Below are 18,583 nucleotides of genomic sequence, written 5' to 3' on the forward strand. Positions count from 1 at the left end.
CTGCGATTGCTGTGTCTTGGTATTTTCTTACAAAGCCACTTACAGCAGAGCCTATCCAAAATAAAGTTATATACTAGGAATTGAGATTCATGATCCCTCCATTTCCCTTCTTTCTGAGCTATGCTCTGTGAACTGCTGTTACCCAGGAACATTTATTTTTGAAGGAATTAATTCACTCCCATGTATTGATTTAATATTCACCAATCACCCCCAGAACCCATTTTTTTCTCTGAAGAAAGGAGAGAGTTAAAGAACATGCTTAACTCAAATGCTTACATCCCTAGTGATAGAATTGTAGACACTGGCATGCCTAAGATAATTTGGAGCAAAATGGAATTGTATCAATTCTACTTAGTTTACCAAGTCAAGGCCTTAGAATATTAGAGCCAGAAGAGGAAGTTGAGATTATTTAGTCCCTCATCTTTTTGATGCTGGTATAATTCTCAGTAAGTTCCTTTTAGTTCTTCTGGAGTTCACTGTAGTTTTTCTGGAGTTCTTTGTAGTTTCCACTGAGCTCATTGAGCTTCTCCATAATCCATGCTTTCAATTCCGTATCTGATAGTTGGCTCCCCTCTATTTTATTTAGCACTCTTTCTGGGGATTCTACCTTTCCTTTCGATGGGGGGTTGTTTCTCTGTCTCCCCATTTTTGTGACTCCTATTGTTTGTTGGTGCTTCTTAGAGTGTTCTGCACTTCCTGGATCTCCCCCTCATCTTTTTGCAGATGATAAAACTGAGGTCCAAAGAGGCATTCACTTGGTCACTGGCAGAGTCATTATTAAAACCCAGTCTTTTGTTTCCTAGTCTAGCTCTCTTTCCACTATGATATTGTTAACTTTCTTGAGCACATTCAACGTGCAAAGTATCAGTTTAAACTCTTTACATATATGTATTAATGTATTTAATCTTGACAGTCTTGAGAGAAAGGTGCTATTATTATTCCTCTTTACAGAAGAGGCAACTGAGGCCCTGGGAGGCTAAGTCTCCCAAGGACACAAGCTAGGAGGTGGCAGGTCTTCTGCTCTTCCCCCTGCACTATACATACTCACACAGCCTCCTCCACTGTATTTTTGGGACTCTTTTGAAGCCCTGTTGTGGCATCAATTTTCCACCACTTCCCATTCTTTTTTAGGCATCTGGGCCTTCTCATTACTAAAAATGAATCCCACATTCCCCACCCTAACCCTGTATTAAAGGCCACCAAGACCTCATAGGAAACCCTTATTTCATGCAGGAGGTGCCTCTGTTCACTGACAGAGCCACCCGCCTGCACCCTTCTCATGTGGTTGGTTGTCACTAGGGCTGTCATTAAAGCCAGAATTAGGGTCCTGAGCTCTTTAGTTCTCCTCTAGACTTCTCGCCCAGGAAGTTCCCACATGTCTGTGATATCTCAGCACTCCCGCTCCCCCTCCTCCTATGATGTCACCTACCCACCTCAGCTTACTCCCTTTTCCAAGTTCCCTCCTGCCCCAGGCCAGAGACATAGACTATCTCAAGTGTCCCCCACCCCACCAGTTTTACCCACGACACTCATTAGAATTAGAATCTTTCTCTGGTTGGGTCAGAAACTATTTTCTCCCATCTGCTTCTATCCCTCCCAAGGGACAATTTATTTTGGCTACACCTGTTAGCATGGCATCTCCCTGGGAGTGAGGTGGAGACTTCACATGCTCCTCCTTCTCACCATATGCCCATCTTCTTTTCATCATGAAACCAGAGCCAAGATCCTTCCATGCTGAAAAGTCTTGCACACACATGGCATCTCCATTCAGCTGTGTGTGTATGTGTGTGTGGTCAGGGCGGAGACCTGTGGGTGGCATGGAGTTGGTCCGTCATTGGAACTTGGTTTAAAATAAACTAAGTGCCTAGGTCTGTACTGGTTCCAGATCCACATAGGCCCACTGCCTTTCTTTTGACTCCCAGAGCAGTGAGGGTCTGGGTGTGGTTCAGGCCTCAAGAATGAGGAGTGAATCAGCAAGGGCCCAGGGCTCTAATCTATACAAAAAGTGCATATTGGCTTATGGCTCTCAGAAATGGGATTCAGACTTGTGTCACCTCAGTGCTGGGCGCTATGCTTGGTATGGGGTGCATACATAAGTGGTCACAAAATTTAATCATTAATTCAGATGTGAGGGAAAATGAGCTCTATGATTTATAAGTAATTTGGTCTTCTTCCCCAGAGAAAGTGGGGAAGGGTGAGGAAAAGTAGCCAAATGTCCAATCCAGTTTAGAGTCTGAGCTCATCCAATAATGCAATAGTCCTTTTAGGAAATGCCAGTCCAGAAAAAAAGATGCTCAGTCTCTTATTTTGCTTCTTTGTCTCCTGTTCCTCTCCCTAAGATGAAAGAAGAAAGGAGGGGGATTTATGCAGCCTCATGGTGCAGGGGAGGTTTCAGGCTTCTCCAGTTCCTTTGGTCTTCAGAACCACGCCCTTCTCCAAGCTGGCCTTTGTCCTGGTGGTGTAGTTCGCCAAGTCTGTGCTTACGGCATTTATGATGCAGTCTCTTTCTTTGGGTTTGGTCAGAGCCCATGTCTCCAACCTCCCTTGATCAGTTCACCGCAGCTGGACTCTGCTGGGGCTACGGACTCCCACAACCTTGAAAGTCTACACAGAGCCTTCTCTTCTGTCTGTGGCGAACTGCTCCACAGAGAACCCCAGGCTGCTTCCAGTTCTGTCCTGGACACACAGGCACCAAGGATGGCTCGGGAAAGCCCAGCATTAGGACTTCCCTTGTTTCTCTATGCCTGTGATCAGTTCCAGCCTACAAGGTAGTTTTTATATCTGTCTTGTCCAATGTCAGTAAACCCTTAAAGGGTAGAGATATTGTCTTATTTTTCTTTTTTATCAGCAGAATCTAATTCAACACGGGGCATATAGTGAGAGTTCAATAAATGTTTATTGAATGGATGAGTAAATAGAGCATGTTCAGCTGGGACACCGCATTATGAGGACCACAGAGCATCCTTCGGAAAAAATTCGCTTCTCAGGTGAAGACAACAGCTGTTTCCAGAGCAATTGAAAGAGGAGTTGACTATAAAAGCAGTTAACTATTTTTTTGAAAAATTACTGTGAGTCAGTCACCATGCCAAGAGCATTACAAACCGATTTCCCCATTAAACACCACACAATTCTTTGAGGTAAGTGAGTGGGTTTATACTTCTGTTATCTTCGTTATATGATGAAGAAACAGGCATAGAGATGTGAAGTAACTTGCCCAAAGTCAGTCAGCTGAAAGTTGGCAGAGCTTGGCCTTGAAACCCAAATCTGAGAGCTCTCTCCTCTCAGCTTAGACGCTTCATGGGAGCCTCCATAGACAAGGGAGACCCCCTAGGATGTCAGGAATGTTGAAACTGTGAAAATCCCCAGGGAAAAGGAAATTCTGATCTAAGGGAGCACAAGAATGAGCAAGAGCCCAAGTCCCAGTTTAGAAAGTAAAGAAGAGACAAGTGTAAATGCAAGGAGGAAGTTGTGTAAAAACCCAACACCCTACAGAAGGTCAAATAATTAATGTGTTCCAATAGTTTTCATTCTATGCTATGAGGTGGGCCAGACCTCCAAGTCAGTGTGTCCCATTAAGTACAGCAGACTTGGAACTCAGGATAATGAATCCTTGAACATGGCTAATGCAGGACGGAAAAGCATTTATCTCCTCTGAGGTTGGCAATGTAATTTTATACTAAATTTACTGTGGTTTATGTAATTTTTTTCATTCGCACCAGAAGGAGTTTCTTTGCTGCTTCCCTTTTCAAAAACTTAGACACCATATATCTTTGCAAAGTAGATTTTTAAAAATAAAATAGAGAAGAAAAGATTAAACCAGAGAAGTCCCCAACTTTTCTGGCTTCTGCTTGGACCAGCTTTCTGTGCTTCTTCCTTTCCAAAACTGATGTTGTAAATGTTACTGCAGTAGCACTGGCTCTGAAAAGCCCAGGCTTTCCAAGAAAACAACCTTCATGGAGGAATTCTGCACCACTCTCTCCTTTGGTGGCAGGGTGGGGCTGGGGAGCAGGTGGAGGTGGGGCTGCAAGGGCTAGAGTTAGGGGGAGAGAGAGACAGAGAGAATTGTCCCATCAGTGTGACTTTCAGAAGAATAAGGCCAAGTGACACAGAGTCCCGTATCTTATCTCCACGAGTCCCTCCTTTTTTCTACTGTATCCTGAGCCACTTCTAATCCCTTCAAAGACCATTGGCTAGCAGTCTCTAAAACATCCAAGTTCCCTTGTCTCCTGAAAGAACCTGCCTTCTTCTGCTCCTTCACAAAGGCAAGCCAGAGCCAGGAGCTGGGGTGAGAAGGTGGAAGGGCAAGTCAAGCTAGGGTGGAAAGTAGGGAGGTCATCAGAGTACTCACTACTGCAGTCCCCAAACTGGGAATACTGATCTTGAGCTGACCGTAGAATATAATCGTCTCTCAAATTCTACAAAGCCCTGTTAGATCTTCCTCCTGCTTTTTTTCCAACCTCATCTCATGCCATCACTTACCACATCTAGGCATGGTGATATCCTTTGTGTTTCTTTAACAAACCAAGGTCTTTCCTGACTTTATAGCAGCTTTCTCCTCTACTTGGAATGCTCTGCTCTACCCTCCTTAGTTACCTGGCTTCTTCTTAAGTTTCAGGTGGAAACCTAACTGTCTCCTTGGCCGTGAGGACTCCTAGATCACTCTTTCAAAAGCAGGTTCCATCCCTCTCATTCTCTGTCCCCTCACCTTTCAAAATTTCTTCATGACATTTTGCACAACAGGTTATGATATCCTCTAGGTAGGACTTTTGAATTGTCTGATTCTCCCACTGGAATGTTATGGGATATTCTCTAATGGCAGAGACCACGTCTTTCTTGTTCTTGCTAAATTTCCCGTGACTAGCACAGAGATCATACTCAACAAACATTTATCCAATGGACAACTGAATTCTACTTGTCTCTTGTTCACATGGCTGCCTGGCCTAAGGACTATTAGCTCCTTAAAGACAGGGTTTGTCATTCCTCTCTGTACCCTCAGCACATGGCACTGTGCTTGGACTAGAGAAGACCTTCCACACACATTTGTGAATAAATGAAATTATTGCCTTTATTCCATGCCAGAGCCATCCTGCCCATAATTTCTGCAGATGAGTCCATTTGATCTGTGAGAGCTCAAGGAGGCACAGTGGACCACACAGGCAACAGGCCACAGGTGATTATCCAATTCTCAGATGACATCATCTCCAGATGAGATGGAAAGAAAATGATCCTCAGAAACAGTCTCAGCCCATTGAATATTTCTCTGGTGTTTATAATCATTGTTATGCAGATGTTCATGGTCCCTCTGCCATGACTGCTCCAGAGAGCTGCAGATTTTGTGGGGGTGTTTTTCCCTGATCACTGTTGGAAAGGACTTTGGAGAGCTTCTAGTGCCTAGCCTAATTTCTCATCCCACTTACATCCTCAACATCTCTAGTGGCAAGGCACACACTGTCTCAAGATGCAGGGCCTCCAGTACTCCAACATTACAGGGTTTAAAAATGTCTAGCCCAGGTAGAATCCAAAATGTCGTCCCTGTGGCTTTACCCATTGATCAAGGCTTTCCCACCTGGGACCAGCTTCTAAGAAAGACCCTGTAGACACATGAGATGACCATAGGACCTGTTTGTCACCCCAGCTAATTGTTCTACACCAGTGACACTTTCCTATTTCTTACTTACTGCTGTTCATCTCTTTTTTTTCCCATGGTCCCCAGGACTCAGCCTGCTCTCTCCCCTCCAAGAGTATCTCTGCCCCCTCTAGCTGGCATGTCCTTGCCCCAAACCAAGTCAGTAGGAACTGGGGACCCAGTCCCTCAGATTCCTTCTATTGTGCTAAAGACATCTTCCCCATCCCCAGGGTTGCAGAAGGAAGTAGTTATTTTGCTTTCTTGACCAGGGTTGACCAAGAAACCAAAAATGGTGAGGTTGTGGAATCCTACTAGCCTTTCACACATCATAATCCCTGGTCTGTAACTCTGCCCCCTTGCCAAGATGGTACCTGGGAACGTCACTGAGCACCCTCTTTCACTGTCTTGAGGGTGGGATTTGTAACATTTCTCTATCTTCTAACTCTTCCCTTTTAGTCTCCTCTCCATGGAAGAGGTGCTATTAGGTGTGTTACAGTCTCAGGTGGGTGGTTTGCTGCTTCAGGCAGCTCTAACTTGGGGAGCAGCCAATCACGGCTTTTTATCTCTAATGAATGGCCCCACTGAGGGGAGTTCCTCATAACCCCAACTTTGGTCCCAAAATTATCATTATATGACATGGTCTCAAGTCCCTTCTCCTGCCCAACAGTTTCCCTCATGCCATTCTCTAGCACATCAGTGTCAGGAACATTGACTGGACTTGATGCTATGAGATGGCAATATAATGTAGATTAGGCCAGCTATAGAAGAATACCCTCAAATAATCTCTTATCTCCACAGGTTTCTGTAGTCAGCTCAGGTTGCTATAATAAAATACCATGGATGGAGTGGCTTAAACAACAGACATTTCTTTCTCACAGTTCTGGAGACTGGGAAGTCCAAGATCAAGGTGCCAGCCAATTCAGTTCCTATGAAGGCCTTTTTTTTGGCTTGTAGGTGGCTATTTTCTTGCTGTGTTTTTACATGGCAGGGGTTGGGAGGGGAAGAGAGAAAAAGAGGGGTGTCTTTTTACAAGTTATCTTCTTATTAATGGCATTAATCTCATCTTGATATCCCCACCTTAATGACCTTAATTAACTAATAACCTCCCAAAGACTCCATCTCCAATATCATCACATTGGGGGGTGGTTAGGAATTCAATATATGAACTTGAGGGGGACACAATTAATTCATGGGAGTTTCCATATATATATATATATGTGTGTGTGTGTGTGTGTGTGTGTGTGTGTATAAATGAAGCAAAGAAGGGTGTTATTAGGGGAGGTCCCCAACCCCAATGCAGCACTCAACAGAGCTAGGCTAATACAGTAGAAAATTTCTTTTGCCAGGTCCAGGCCAGAGTCAACCTAGAACCAGAATTGGCACTGCCCCTAAAGTTTGCCTTGTTCTATGCCTTCTCCATGGTCACACTTGAGTCTCAATGTCTTAGCCTCTATTGGAAGAAATGGCAGGTCCAACCCCACCTACAGCACCAGGAGAATAAGGTCAAAGAGACAGCAAGAGAGACTGTCCTGATATGGAATAGAATGGTCTTGGCCACCTAGCCCAGGTGTGCTCAGGCCATATCAGTGGTCCTGGGACCTAAATCAGTCAGGTGAGAAGAGAGAGGAGAAAGGATGTTAAGGATAAAGACCTTGGAAGCTGGTCCTGGTCCAGAGAGACAAAAATAAAAAAGGGCAAGACCACACCTGTATGAAAGGGTCCTAATATTTGAGAGGGGGGGGATAGTTAATTTTTATGAACCAGGGGTATGGACTTGGGGGGGACTGCTGGGGGAGAGGGGTGCTGGGGGGAGGGGAGCAGGGGGGAGAAAATTGGAACTGTTGTAACAATATAATCAATAAAAAATTCTTGTAGCACAAAAAAAAAAAAAAAAAAAAAAAAGAAATGAGAAGAGAGAGTCAGACATTAGGCCAGGACACACCACATAATAAGCTCTAGAGTACCTTGGAGGAGTGGGCAACACATTAGGCTCTAACCCTCTACCACCAATGCAGAAATCAGTGTCACATCTCTTAAAGGCCATAAGATACCTATCAGCACAAAATCAGGTGATACATAGCCCTTGTTGCTAGTGGGCTATAAGAACTCCTCTCATAAATTAGCACTCAGTGAACAATGTGACCAGGAGCTTCCCTAATGTTTCCCAGTAATTACAACCTTCTCCTTCATGGAGCTCCTTCTTCTCTCATTCCATGTAAGAGGATAGCGTAATATCAAAGTGGAATTCAGTTAAAGCAGCCACTAGAGGCCAAACAAGTCAGCCCTTCAGGAAATCTGTTGTAGCTTGCTGTCTTGATTGATGATAGAGTATTTGTTGTAACATTTACAGGAGCTGGGACAAGAAGTTGGGGTTGTGGGGGAAGCTGAAACATACTATAGTCTATTATATATAAATGTTAAGAGTCAGAAGTCAAGTTGACAAATAGAAGATATTATCTCTCTCTCTCTTTCTCAGTTGAAGTACATAAATATTTGAGCTCAAATATTTTTATACATCTTGTAATTTTGTCTCCATTCAGAGTAGTTCTTAATAAATAGTTTCACAAAAAAAAAAAAAAAAGACCACACCTGTATGCTTGGACATATTAATTCTTTTGAAAATTTCACCTCTTTAAAACATGACTCAGTTAAGTGCCCTTGAATCTGACTAACCCAAATTGGGGGTGGGTCTGAGAGATTGGTGCTCTCTCTGGAAGCCCAAACTCTATATCCCTTTAAAAGAGTGTCACCTAGAACAGCACACAGGCTTCATATTTGGTCATTTTTCCCTCCCTTAACTTAAAGTAACATATTAAACATGTAACTATGCAGCTCAAGATTATTTGAGATCTCTTGGCAGCGGCATCTCTCTCTTGAATTATTCTGAGTTTACATATGTTCTATCAAACCCCTAATTAGTGGCCCCATGAACTGTTTTCAAGTCAGCTCTTCCTTGTCCTAAAATTGTATAGATGATCATTTGTATCTACATTTGGAGGTTCACACTGATTTATGCTAAAGGTTGTCAGGTTGATTTTGGCCCATGATTGCAACATGTTAAAATTATTCTGAATTGTAATCTGCTGCTCAAGACATGAACTGTTTCTGCCTTCACTTTACTGAGATTTTCACTGCAATACTCTTCAAACTAAAAATGTTCTACTTAGCATTCATCCAGCTGCCTCCTTCACTTCTTCCAAAACAGAGCTCAAAGCTAAACTCTCTCAGGAAGGCTTCCAAGATTAAAAGGGGGCAGAAATCCAGCTTTTTCCTTCTAGGACCAGGGGAAACTTCAGAGCTCTGGCTCTGAGAAGCCTGGGGCTACTCATGGATTTCAAAGGGGAAGCTCCCTCCTTGGAAAGGAAGAGCACAGAATGTGAAACTGCATAATGTTAAATATGCTGCTTCTGTGGAGACAGGAGCCTTGTGCCTTATGCAAGGTGCCTTCAGATGCCAGGTGCCCCAGTGGCCTGAAAGGTCCATAACCTCTTCCAGAAAGAGAAAAAGAACTCTCCAAGAGCCATCGCTGTGAACTCCCAATCCCCAGCCTACCAGCAGAAGTTGCAGCTGAAACCAAAGAACAGCTGGAATATTTTGGCTTAAGGAAGGCAGTGTAGTACGGAGGTCAGGTACTCAGAGCTCTGGGCTCAAACACTGGCTCTGCCAGTCATTGATAGTTTAGCTCTGGGCAAACACTTCTGCTTTATAACCCTTCAAGTGCCTCATCTGTAGAGTGAGACACTTCAGAGTTCCTCCTTCTGAAGGATAAAATGAAATAATGGCTGGGAAGCACCACATAGGACCTATCCCACAGGAGGTGCTCAGTAAATGGAAGTGTTTATTGTCACTCTTTTCTTGGCTCATCTCTGACTAGAAACATGTGGGAAGTCTCATTTATTGGCATCAATTTCCCACTTGCAAGCATGCTGACCCACAGTGTATATTTAAAACAGAGGTTTTATTAAAAGCACTAAAGATCAATACACATTATGTTCTAAAACCAGTGAATTAGTGATGTTAACTAATCTTTCAATGTTTCTAAGCAATTGCTTTTAAGTCACCCTGTTTCAGTTATTTACTGCTACATAAACAACAACAATAACAACAATAAGAAAAACCCAGACTAAAGTTAGTGGCTTAAACAGCAAGGATTTACTATTTCTCCATTATCCTGTGGGTTGGCTTGGCTCAGCTGGGCAGGTCTACCCTCTATGATGCTGTCCAGGGTCACTCCTGCAGTAGCCTTCCACTGGAGTCTGGGATGAATGGAAACAGTCTTGCTGGCTTCACTCATACCTGGTGCTTCAGCCGGGCTGGCTGGGCCATTCTTGCTCTCTGTATGGCTTCTCTTCATTTAGTGGTTTGGTATGACTTTGATTATATGACAACGGGACCCCAGGAGGGTGAAAGCAGAAGCTGCAAGGCCACTTATGGCCTAGGATTGGAACTCATGCAGCATTACTTCTGCTGCATTCTGTTGGTCAAAGCAGTCAGAGGACAAGCCTGAATTTAAAGCCAGAGAAAACAGACTCTACTTCTGGATGGGAAGAACAGCACACTTGTCCAGAGATGGGAGGGATTATTGGTGGGCGTTTTTGTAAACAATCTACCACACACTCTTTCTCCAGTTTCTATTCCAGCCTTTTTTTTTCTGCATTTTTTTTCTTTTATTTTTTGATTTTTCAATTACAGTTGTTCCATTTTCCCCCCATTGCTCCCCCCCACCCAACCCACCCCTTCTCCCGCAATCATATCCCTCCCCATTGTCCATGTCCATGAGTCATTTATACACGTTCCTTGAGTAGACCCTTCCCTTACTTATCCCCCTTCTCTCCCTCCCCCCTCCCCCCTGTTGACTACTATTCTACTCTGTCCTATTTAGTTTGTTTGTTTGTGTTGTTCTTTAGTTTCCTGTATTAGGTGATATCATATGGTATTTTGCTTTCTTTGCCTGGCTTATTTACACAATGGAATACTATGTAGCAGAAAGAATTATGCTTAGCGAAATATTCCCGCCTTTTTATATGGACCGTGCAAGTCAATGCTATCTGGAGGAACCTCGCTGCCAGCAGTGACCCTTGCTGCCTCCATCCTCCCAACCTCACTGGCTGTTTCTCCTGCTCATGTTCTATGGTCCTCTTGGTACCATTTGCCTCTTCATCATAGCTCCCCATATTCACCTTGGGCCAAGAGTAAGGGTGGTCAATCCTTCCAATCATATTCTCCCAAGTTAGTGCTTTTTCCAGCATATTTTTAAAGGGAATACATTTACCTGACAGTCCTTGAGGCCACGACGGAATGACATTAGACCACGATGAGAAATACAGGCACAGAAGGCAGTGCCTGTTCTGTGTATCTTGACCTTCTCTCATAGAAAGAAACCTACATAGCTCCAGCAATGAAGTGCCAGGCCAAGGGCCCTTGCCCTCTCCTTGAGACCCAGGCTCCATGTCCTCTTCCTGGACAGACAGAGTCTCAGACAAGAAGGAAAACAATGTGTCTCCTCACAACCCCAGGACCTGGGTCCCATGATCCAGTGCACCACCTCCAGTATGTAGAGGGGCTAAAGCTTCTTGCCCCCTCCTAAATGAGCTCCCTTCTACCTCTCCATGCACATGCACAGTGCCTGTCTCCTGTTTGTTTCCTACTGAAGAGATTGCTCAATAATCCTCCGTATCTGAATAGGATGATGATGATGATGATCGTGATGATAAATAATGTTTTATGAATTGTTAGTAATAATATGTAGTTTCAATAATCAAAATAGAATTGTGATGATGATAATAAATGCATATTAAAACAATAGCATTTATTGAATACTTTCTAGCAGACACTGTGCTTAATGCTTTCCAAAAAAATATTATTTAAACGTCACACATTCCTAGTAATTTGCCAAGGTGACATAGTTTACAGCCAAGAAGTGGCCAAACTTGGCTTCAAACCCAGGTTAGGATAGCCATAGAGGCAATGCCATCTTCATCAGACTACGCTGGGGGATTCATTTAATCTGAAGTCCTCTCACCAGAGACAAATGCCACTCCCATCCCAGATAAAACTGTACCCTCAGCAGCTGCTAAAGTCAGCACACCCAGGACTCTGCCTAGTCCCAAAGACAGCATGGTGTGGAAAACTCTGAGCCCATGCTGTAACTAAACAGCACAATGTCCCTGGGAGAAGGATTGGAGAGGAGCCAGTGGAGGGAGAGGGGTGGGGCACTGACAACAAGCAGGCCTTGGAGAGGGGGTGTATTAGTTAGGGTTCTTCAGAGAGACAAAACCAGTAGGCTAGTTATAAAAGGGGATTTATTATGATGAATTGGATCATGTGGTTATGAAAGGTGGGATGTCCCGTGATTTTCCATCTACACATGGAAACCCAAGAAAACCAGTGGAGTAATTTAGTCTGAGCTTGAAGACCTACAAACTAGGAAAGCTGATGGTGTAAATCCCAGTCTGACTGCCAGAGAAGGTGAGATATGTCCTAGCTCAGCGAGGAAGGACAAAAGGGGCAAATTCCTGTCCCCTTCATTCTTCGTTTTAATCAGACCCTCAATGGATTGAATGATGCCCACACTGGGGAGGGCAATCTGCTTTCCTGAGTCCACCGAGTGAAATGCTGACATCATACGGAAACATTCTTACAGACACACCCAGCAGTAATGTTTAATCCGAGCACCCTGTAGCCAATCAAGTAGACACATACAATTAACCACATACATGGGGACTTTGGAGAAATTTTGTAGGAAAAGCTTCCTCCAAGAGTTCTCTTTGGCTCCCCTTAGCAGCATCCTCCTCTGCAGCAGAAAGAGAAGGCATTACTTTTCGAGGATCTCCACAGGGGCTTCAGGAATCCTACTCTTTCAGCTTTCCTGGAGCTCCCAGTTGCTGTGTCCTCAGAAAACTCTCTGGGCTGAGCTCTGAGTCTGGCTGTAAGGAGGCCATCATTTTGATTAGCCTCACCTGCCATACCACGTCTTCCCAAACCACCAGAGCCTTCTCTGTGGCTCTGATCCTGGCTTCTCAGGCAGCTGCTATGAACATAAATATCTGTGTTTAGCCCATCACAAGCCCAGGCACTCTGAAATGGAACAGACCTAGCTAGTTTTACATCTAATTCGCATGGCAAGCTATACTTTTGCTTTGGTGCACCTTGACATTAAACTTTCATGTTATATTCCCTTTGTTCATTTAAGCATCATTTAGTCTAAAATGACAAATGAATTGATGTCAACCCAGAAGGCAACCTTTCTGGGCTTCCTCGGGTTTGTGTCGCCCTCTCCTTTTGTTTCCTAACTATTTATTGTTGAATGTAGCACACACATAGGGAGTGACTTTTAAAACAAAAATCTACAGCTTAATTAGTTATCACAAAGCAAACATTCATAAGAAACATCACCCACCCAAATAAAAATGGAACGATATCGCAGAAGCTTCCTCAGGCCTCCTCCAAATCACCTCTCTTGTTTGCCCCAGAGATAACCACTAGCCAGGTTTTTATGATAATCACTTTCATTGCTTTAGTTTTATCACCTAATCAGGTATCTCTTAATAATACACATTTTATAGTAAAAAATAAAATCATACTGTATATGTTTTGTGTCAGGTTTGCTCAGGTTAATGTTATATTCATGAGATTCATACACATTATGGCTGGAGTTCATTTATTTTCATTGTAACAATTTATTTTCTATAAAAATACTGCAAATTACTTAACTATTCTTCTATTGACTGACAGTTGGGTTGTTTCTAGTTCGGGGCTATTACAAACAAAACTGTTATCACCATTATTGAGCACATCTCTTGGTGTGCCTGTGGAATTGCTGAGTCATACAGCATATGTATGTTCAGTTTTAGTAGATAAGCCAAACTTTTCTCCTGAGGGATTGTAACAAGTTTTACCCCCATAATATGAGGGTTCCCTTGCTCCGCATCCTTGTTAATACTTTTTATGGTCACTTCTTTTAATTTGAGCCATGCTAGGTAGTGTTCTGTATGACTATACTTTGATTTGCTTATTTTTCCATTTCACTGATTACTAATAAGGTTGACTCACTCTTCATATTTATTGGGTAATTGAATATTCCTTCTTGTGACATTCTTATTGGAGATTCTTGTCTATTTTCCCATCAAGTTGTCCATCTATTGCTTCTTGATTTGTAAGTCATGTTTTTATGTTAGAGATATGAGGCCTCTGTCAGTTATGTGTGTTGTGAAATATTTTTCCACATTTTCTTGTTTTTTTTCACTTTCTTAATGGTGTCTTTTGATGAACAGAAGTTATTAATTTAATGTAGTCCAATTCATCAGTCTTTTCCTTTATCTCTAGTGCCTTTTTTGTGTCTTGGTCTAGTAAGATGTCTTTTCCTACCACAAGTTCATGAAAATATTCCGTATTTTCTTTCAGAAGCCTTAGACAGTTGACCCTTGACAAACATGGGTTTGAACTGCATGGGTCCACTTATACAAGGATATTTTCCCCCGATGAACGTATTTAAAAACTTTTTGGAAATTTCCTTATTATTGTGAAACAATCTTATTGATTGCACTAGGCTACCATAAAGCAGTCATATTGCTGCTTCTTTATTATCAATGTGTGAATTGTTATACCTGTACATAAGTATAAATTTCTTCTTCACATTATCTTTTCATTTCTGATGTCTAGTGTTAGTAATACATATAACATCTATAGTATTTTGTATCATATAATTTAATATTGATGTAGGATACTGACAGACAGATTAATCTTGCAAACAGGTGATGTAAACTTCTGATGTGGAGAAATGTCATGAAGTAACTATAAATGTATTTTCCCTTCCTTATACCTTTCATAACAACATTTTCTTTTCTCTACCTTACTTTGTTATAAGAATATAGTACATAATATATAAAACATAAATGATAGGTGTTAATGGATGGTTTATGTTATCAGTAAGGCTTCTGGGCAACAGTAGGCTATGAGCAGTTAAGTTTTTAGGGAGTCAAAAGTTATATGCGGATTTTTGAAAGCTTGGGGGGCAGTGCCGCTAACCCTTATGTTTTACAAGGGTCAACTGTGGTTTTATCTTTCATATGCAAGATATTTCTTCTATATCCACCTGATAATGTTTTATTTATGGACATTGTGATATGGGAGTCAAGTTTAAAATGTTTTTCTGTATCCAGTTGATATGGAAAATTATTGCTAAAAATATTTTTTTCTCTGTAATGGTACCTTCGTATAAAGTGCAGTGCCGACGGAGCTTAGAGGGAACGTTTAAGGGGTTGGTCGGCAGGCAGCCAGGGTCCTCCAGTGGATTAGCGCGGTGTGGACTTGTGTCTGAGACCGCCATTTCTTGGCATCTTCCAAGGGGCTTCAGCTTCCTCAGCCTCTCTCAGTGGCCGCTGCGCCGTTGTCCCAGCCCAGTGACAGAAATGCTGAGCTGCTTCCGTAGAACGCTTGGGCATCAGTCAATGCGTAAACATGCTGAGAAGGAATGACTCCGGGAAGCTCAACAAGCTGCTATACACATTCCTGCTGCTGGAGATTCTAAGTCCATCATCACATTCCATCATCACATGCCAGGTGTTACTTCTGGACGGTACTGATGTTAGTGTGGACTTGCTGAGAAAAGCCAAAGGTCAAAAGCTGTTCGATCAAGTTACGTACCACCTGGATCTTATTGAAAGCGACTATTTTGAACTGAGATTTATGGATTCAGCACAAGTAGCACATTGGTTGAATGATACAAAGAGTATCAAAAAGCAAGTAAAAATTGGTTCACCCTATTGTCTGCATTTTCAAGTTAAGTTTTATTCCTCAGAACCAAATAATCTTCGTGAAGAGCTCACCTGATAAATTTATTCATTCTTCAATTAAAACAAGATATTCTCAGTGGAAAATTGGACTGTCCATTTGATACAGCAGTTCAGTTGGCAGCTTATAATCTGCAAGCTGAACCGGTGACTATGATCTTGCTGAGCATAGCCCTGAACTTGTATCTGAGTTCAGATTCATGCCCATTCAAACTGAAGAGATGGAGGTGGCTATTTTTGAGAAATGGAAGGAATAAAGAGGTCAGACACTGGCATAAGATGAAACCAATTATCTGAATAAAGCCAAATGGCTAGAAATGTATGGGGTTGATATGCATGTGGTCAAGGCTAGAGACGGGAATGACTATAGCTTGGGACTAACCCCAACAGGAGTTCTTGTTTTTGAAGGAGAGACCAAAATGGGCTTATTTTTTTTGACTTAAGATAACCAGATTGGATTTTAAGAAGAATAAATTAACTCTGGTGGTGGTAGAAGATGATGATCAGGGCAAAGAGCAAGAGCATATATTTGTTTTTAGACTGGACCATCCAAAAGCATGCAAACATTTATGGAAATGTGCTGTGGAGCATCATGCCTTCTTCCGCCTTCGAGGCCCTGTCCAAAAGGGTTCTCCACGATCAGGATTTATTTGACTAGGATCACGATTTAGATATAGTGGGAAAACTGAGTATCAGACCACAAAAACAAATAAATCCAGGAGATCAACTTCCTTTGAAGGAAGGCCCAGCAAATGATATTCTCGACGAACCTTACAGGTGAAAGCAAGTACGGCAAGACCCAAGGAACTCAGTATTCATAGTAATGTTTCAACTCAGAGTAATGGCTCTCAGCAGGCTTGGGGTGTGAGATCTACTCTACTTGTGACTTCTTCCATTCCCTCTGGTCCTGTGCTGGTGGAGATAGAAAATCTTCCGAGGAGTCCTGGAACAGACCAGTATGACAGGAAATGGCTCTCTGCTGCCAATGACTGCAGTCAACATGGTGAAAACCAGTGGAGCACAAGGGCCTTGTCCCCACCCCAGCCTGTACATAGAAACTACACTGACTTTGTCCATGAGCGCAGTGTGGAGAATGCAGGGGTCCATCATGATGTTCATTTTCCCAGTCATACAGCCATGACTGATACATGAGTGTTAAGCCTCTTAGGTATTGGGACTCTTTGTCATGAAAGTTGATGGCATACATTCTTTAGTGTTTATAGAGGGTTGATCACATTAGGAGAATTTGGGAGAAGTTATTTTATATTGAGTCACTAGTTATGTGATTTTTTTTATAACTGAATTCTGTGAAAGAGAAAAGGATCTGAAGAAGCTATATGCCATCAATGACAATGACACATGTTTTTGTGTTGAAAGGGTATGTATATCATTGTAATTTTGGAAAGGTTTTTCAAGATTTTAACATGTTAATATATCACTTATAAGACGTCCAGAAGAAGGTTTCTGTTTGTAAACAAGCTGCCCATTTTCACCCCAAATAGACTGAGGTTAAAAGAATCAGACACATAAAAACACATTCAAAAGGAAGCATGTACTGGTATGATATATCAGTGTTTAGTGATATTTTTTCTAAAGTGACCCATGCCTTAAATTCAGTTAAGTGCCTGAGATTTTATACCTTTAATTAATGTAATGTTTTGTTAAAAACACTTATTTTCTTAATAAACACAAGTATTTTAATTAAAAAAAAAGTGCAGTGCCATTCTATTTGTGGACTTGCTTTTGGGTTAGAGAGCTATTCTATTTTATTGGTTTATTTGATTTTCCTTGAAACAATTCTCCACTAGTGTTGTCTTCTAAGTCTTGTTTTTTGGTAGAGCAATTCTTCCCATTTGTTCTTTTTTCTATATGTGTCTTTGTCTTTCCTATTTCTTATAAATTTTTAAAATTTTATTTATTGATTTTAGAGAGAAGTAAAGGAAGACTGAGAGACAGAGTTAGGAGAGAAAGAGAGAAGGAAATATTGATTTGTTGTTCCACTTGTTTATGCATTCATTGCTTCCTTCTTGTTTGTGCCCAGACCAGAGATCTAACCTGCAACCTTGTTAATCTGGACAACACTCTAACCAACTGAACTACTCGGCCAAGGCCCCTATTTCCTATAAATTTGAAATGATTAACAAAATAAAAAGACAACCCATTGAATGGGAGCACATATTCACTGATACACCTGATAAGGGGTTAATATCTACAATTTATAAAGAACTTACAAAACTCAACATCAACAAAACAAATAACTAGATTAAAAAATGGGCAAAGGACCTGAATAGACACTTTTCTAAAGAGGACAGATAGGTGGCCAATAGACATTTGAAAAGATGGTCAACATCACTAGTCATCAGAGAAATGCAAATTAAAACCACAATGAGATATCACCTCCCACCAGTCAGAATGGCTATCATCAATAAATCAACAAATAACAAGTGCCAGCGAGGATGTGAATAAAGGGGAACACTTTTGCACTGTTGGTGGGAATGCAGACTGGTGCAGTCAATGCAGAAAGCAGTATGGAGATACCTCAAAAAATTAAAAATGGATCTGCCTTACGACCCAGCAATTCCACTTTTGGGAATATATCTAAAGGAACACAAAACACTAATTTGAAAGAACATGAGCACACCTATATTCATTGCAGTGTTATTTACAATCACCAAGGTATGGAAGCAGCCCAAGTATCCATCAGTAGATGAGTGGATAAAACAATTATGGGACATTTACACAATCGAATAGTACTTGGCCACAAAAAAGAAGAAAAATTTACCCTTTGTGACAGTATGGATGGACCTGGAGAACATTATATAAGTGAAATAAGCCAGTCAGAGAAAAACAAATACCATATGATTTTATGTATATGTGGAATCTAGTGAACAAACTGAATACCAAGAAAAATAGAAACAGACTCATATATAGAGAGCAGGCTGACAGCCCCAGGAAGCTGGGTGAAATATTAGGGGGTGGAGGGATTGAGCCAAGAGGAAAAAGGACTTATAGACATGGACAAAGGTGTGGTAATTGTGGGAGGAGGATTGTATAAGGGGGATAAGTGGTAATAGAAATAATACAATAAAAATAACTTTAAAATAAGTAAATAAATAAATAAAATCAGCTTGTTGAGATCCACCCACACAAAACAAAACTAAAACAA

General features: G+C 41.7%; 1 pseudogene; it reads left to right on the forward strand.

Moving 5' to 3' along the window:
* The first annotated feature begins 15,085 nt into the window (after window positions 1-15,085).
* On the forward strand, window positions 15,086-16,569 carry LOC150018933 (band 4.1-like protein 5 pseudogene; annotated as a pseudogene).
* The last annotated feature ends 2,014 nt before the right edge of the window (window positions 16,570-18,583 follow it).

This window comes from Furipterus horrens, unplaced genomic scaffold, assembly GCF_987537825.1.
Source record: "Furipterus horrens unplaced genomic scaffold, mFurHor1.1.pri manual_scaffold_2, whole genome shotgun sequence".
Classification (NCBI taxonomy): domain Eukaryota; kingdom Metazoa; phylum Chordata; class Mammalia; order Chiroptera; family Furipteridae; genus Furipterus; species Furipterus horrens.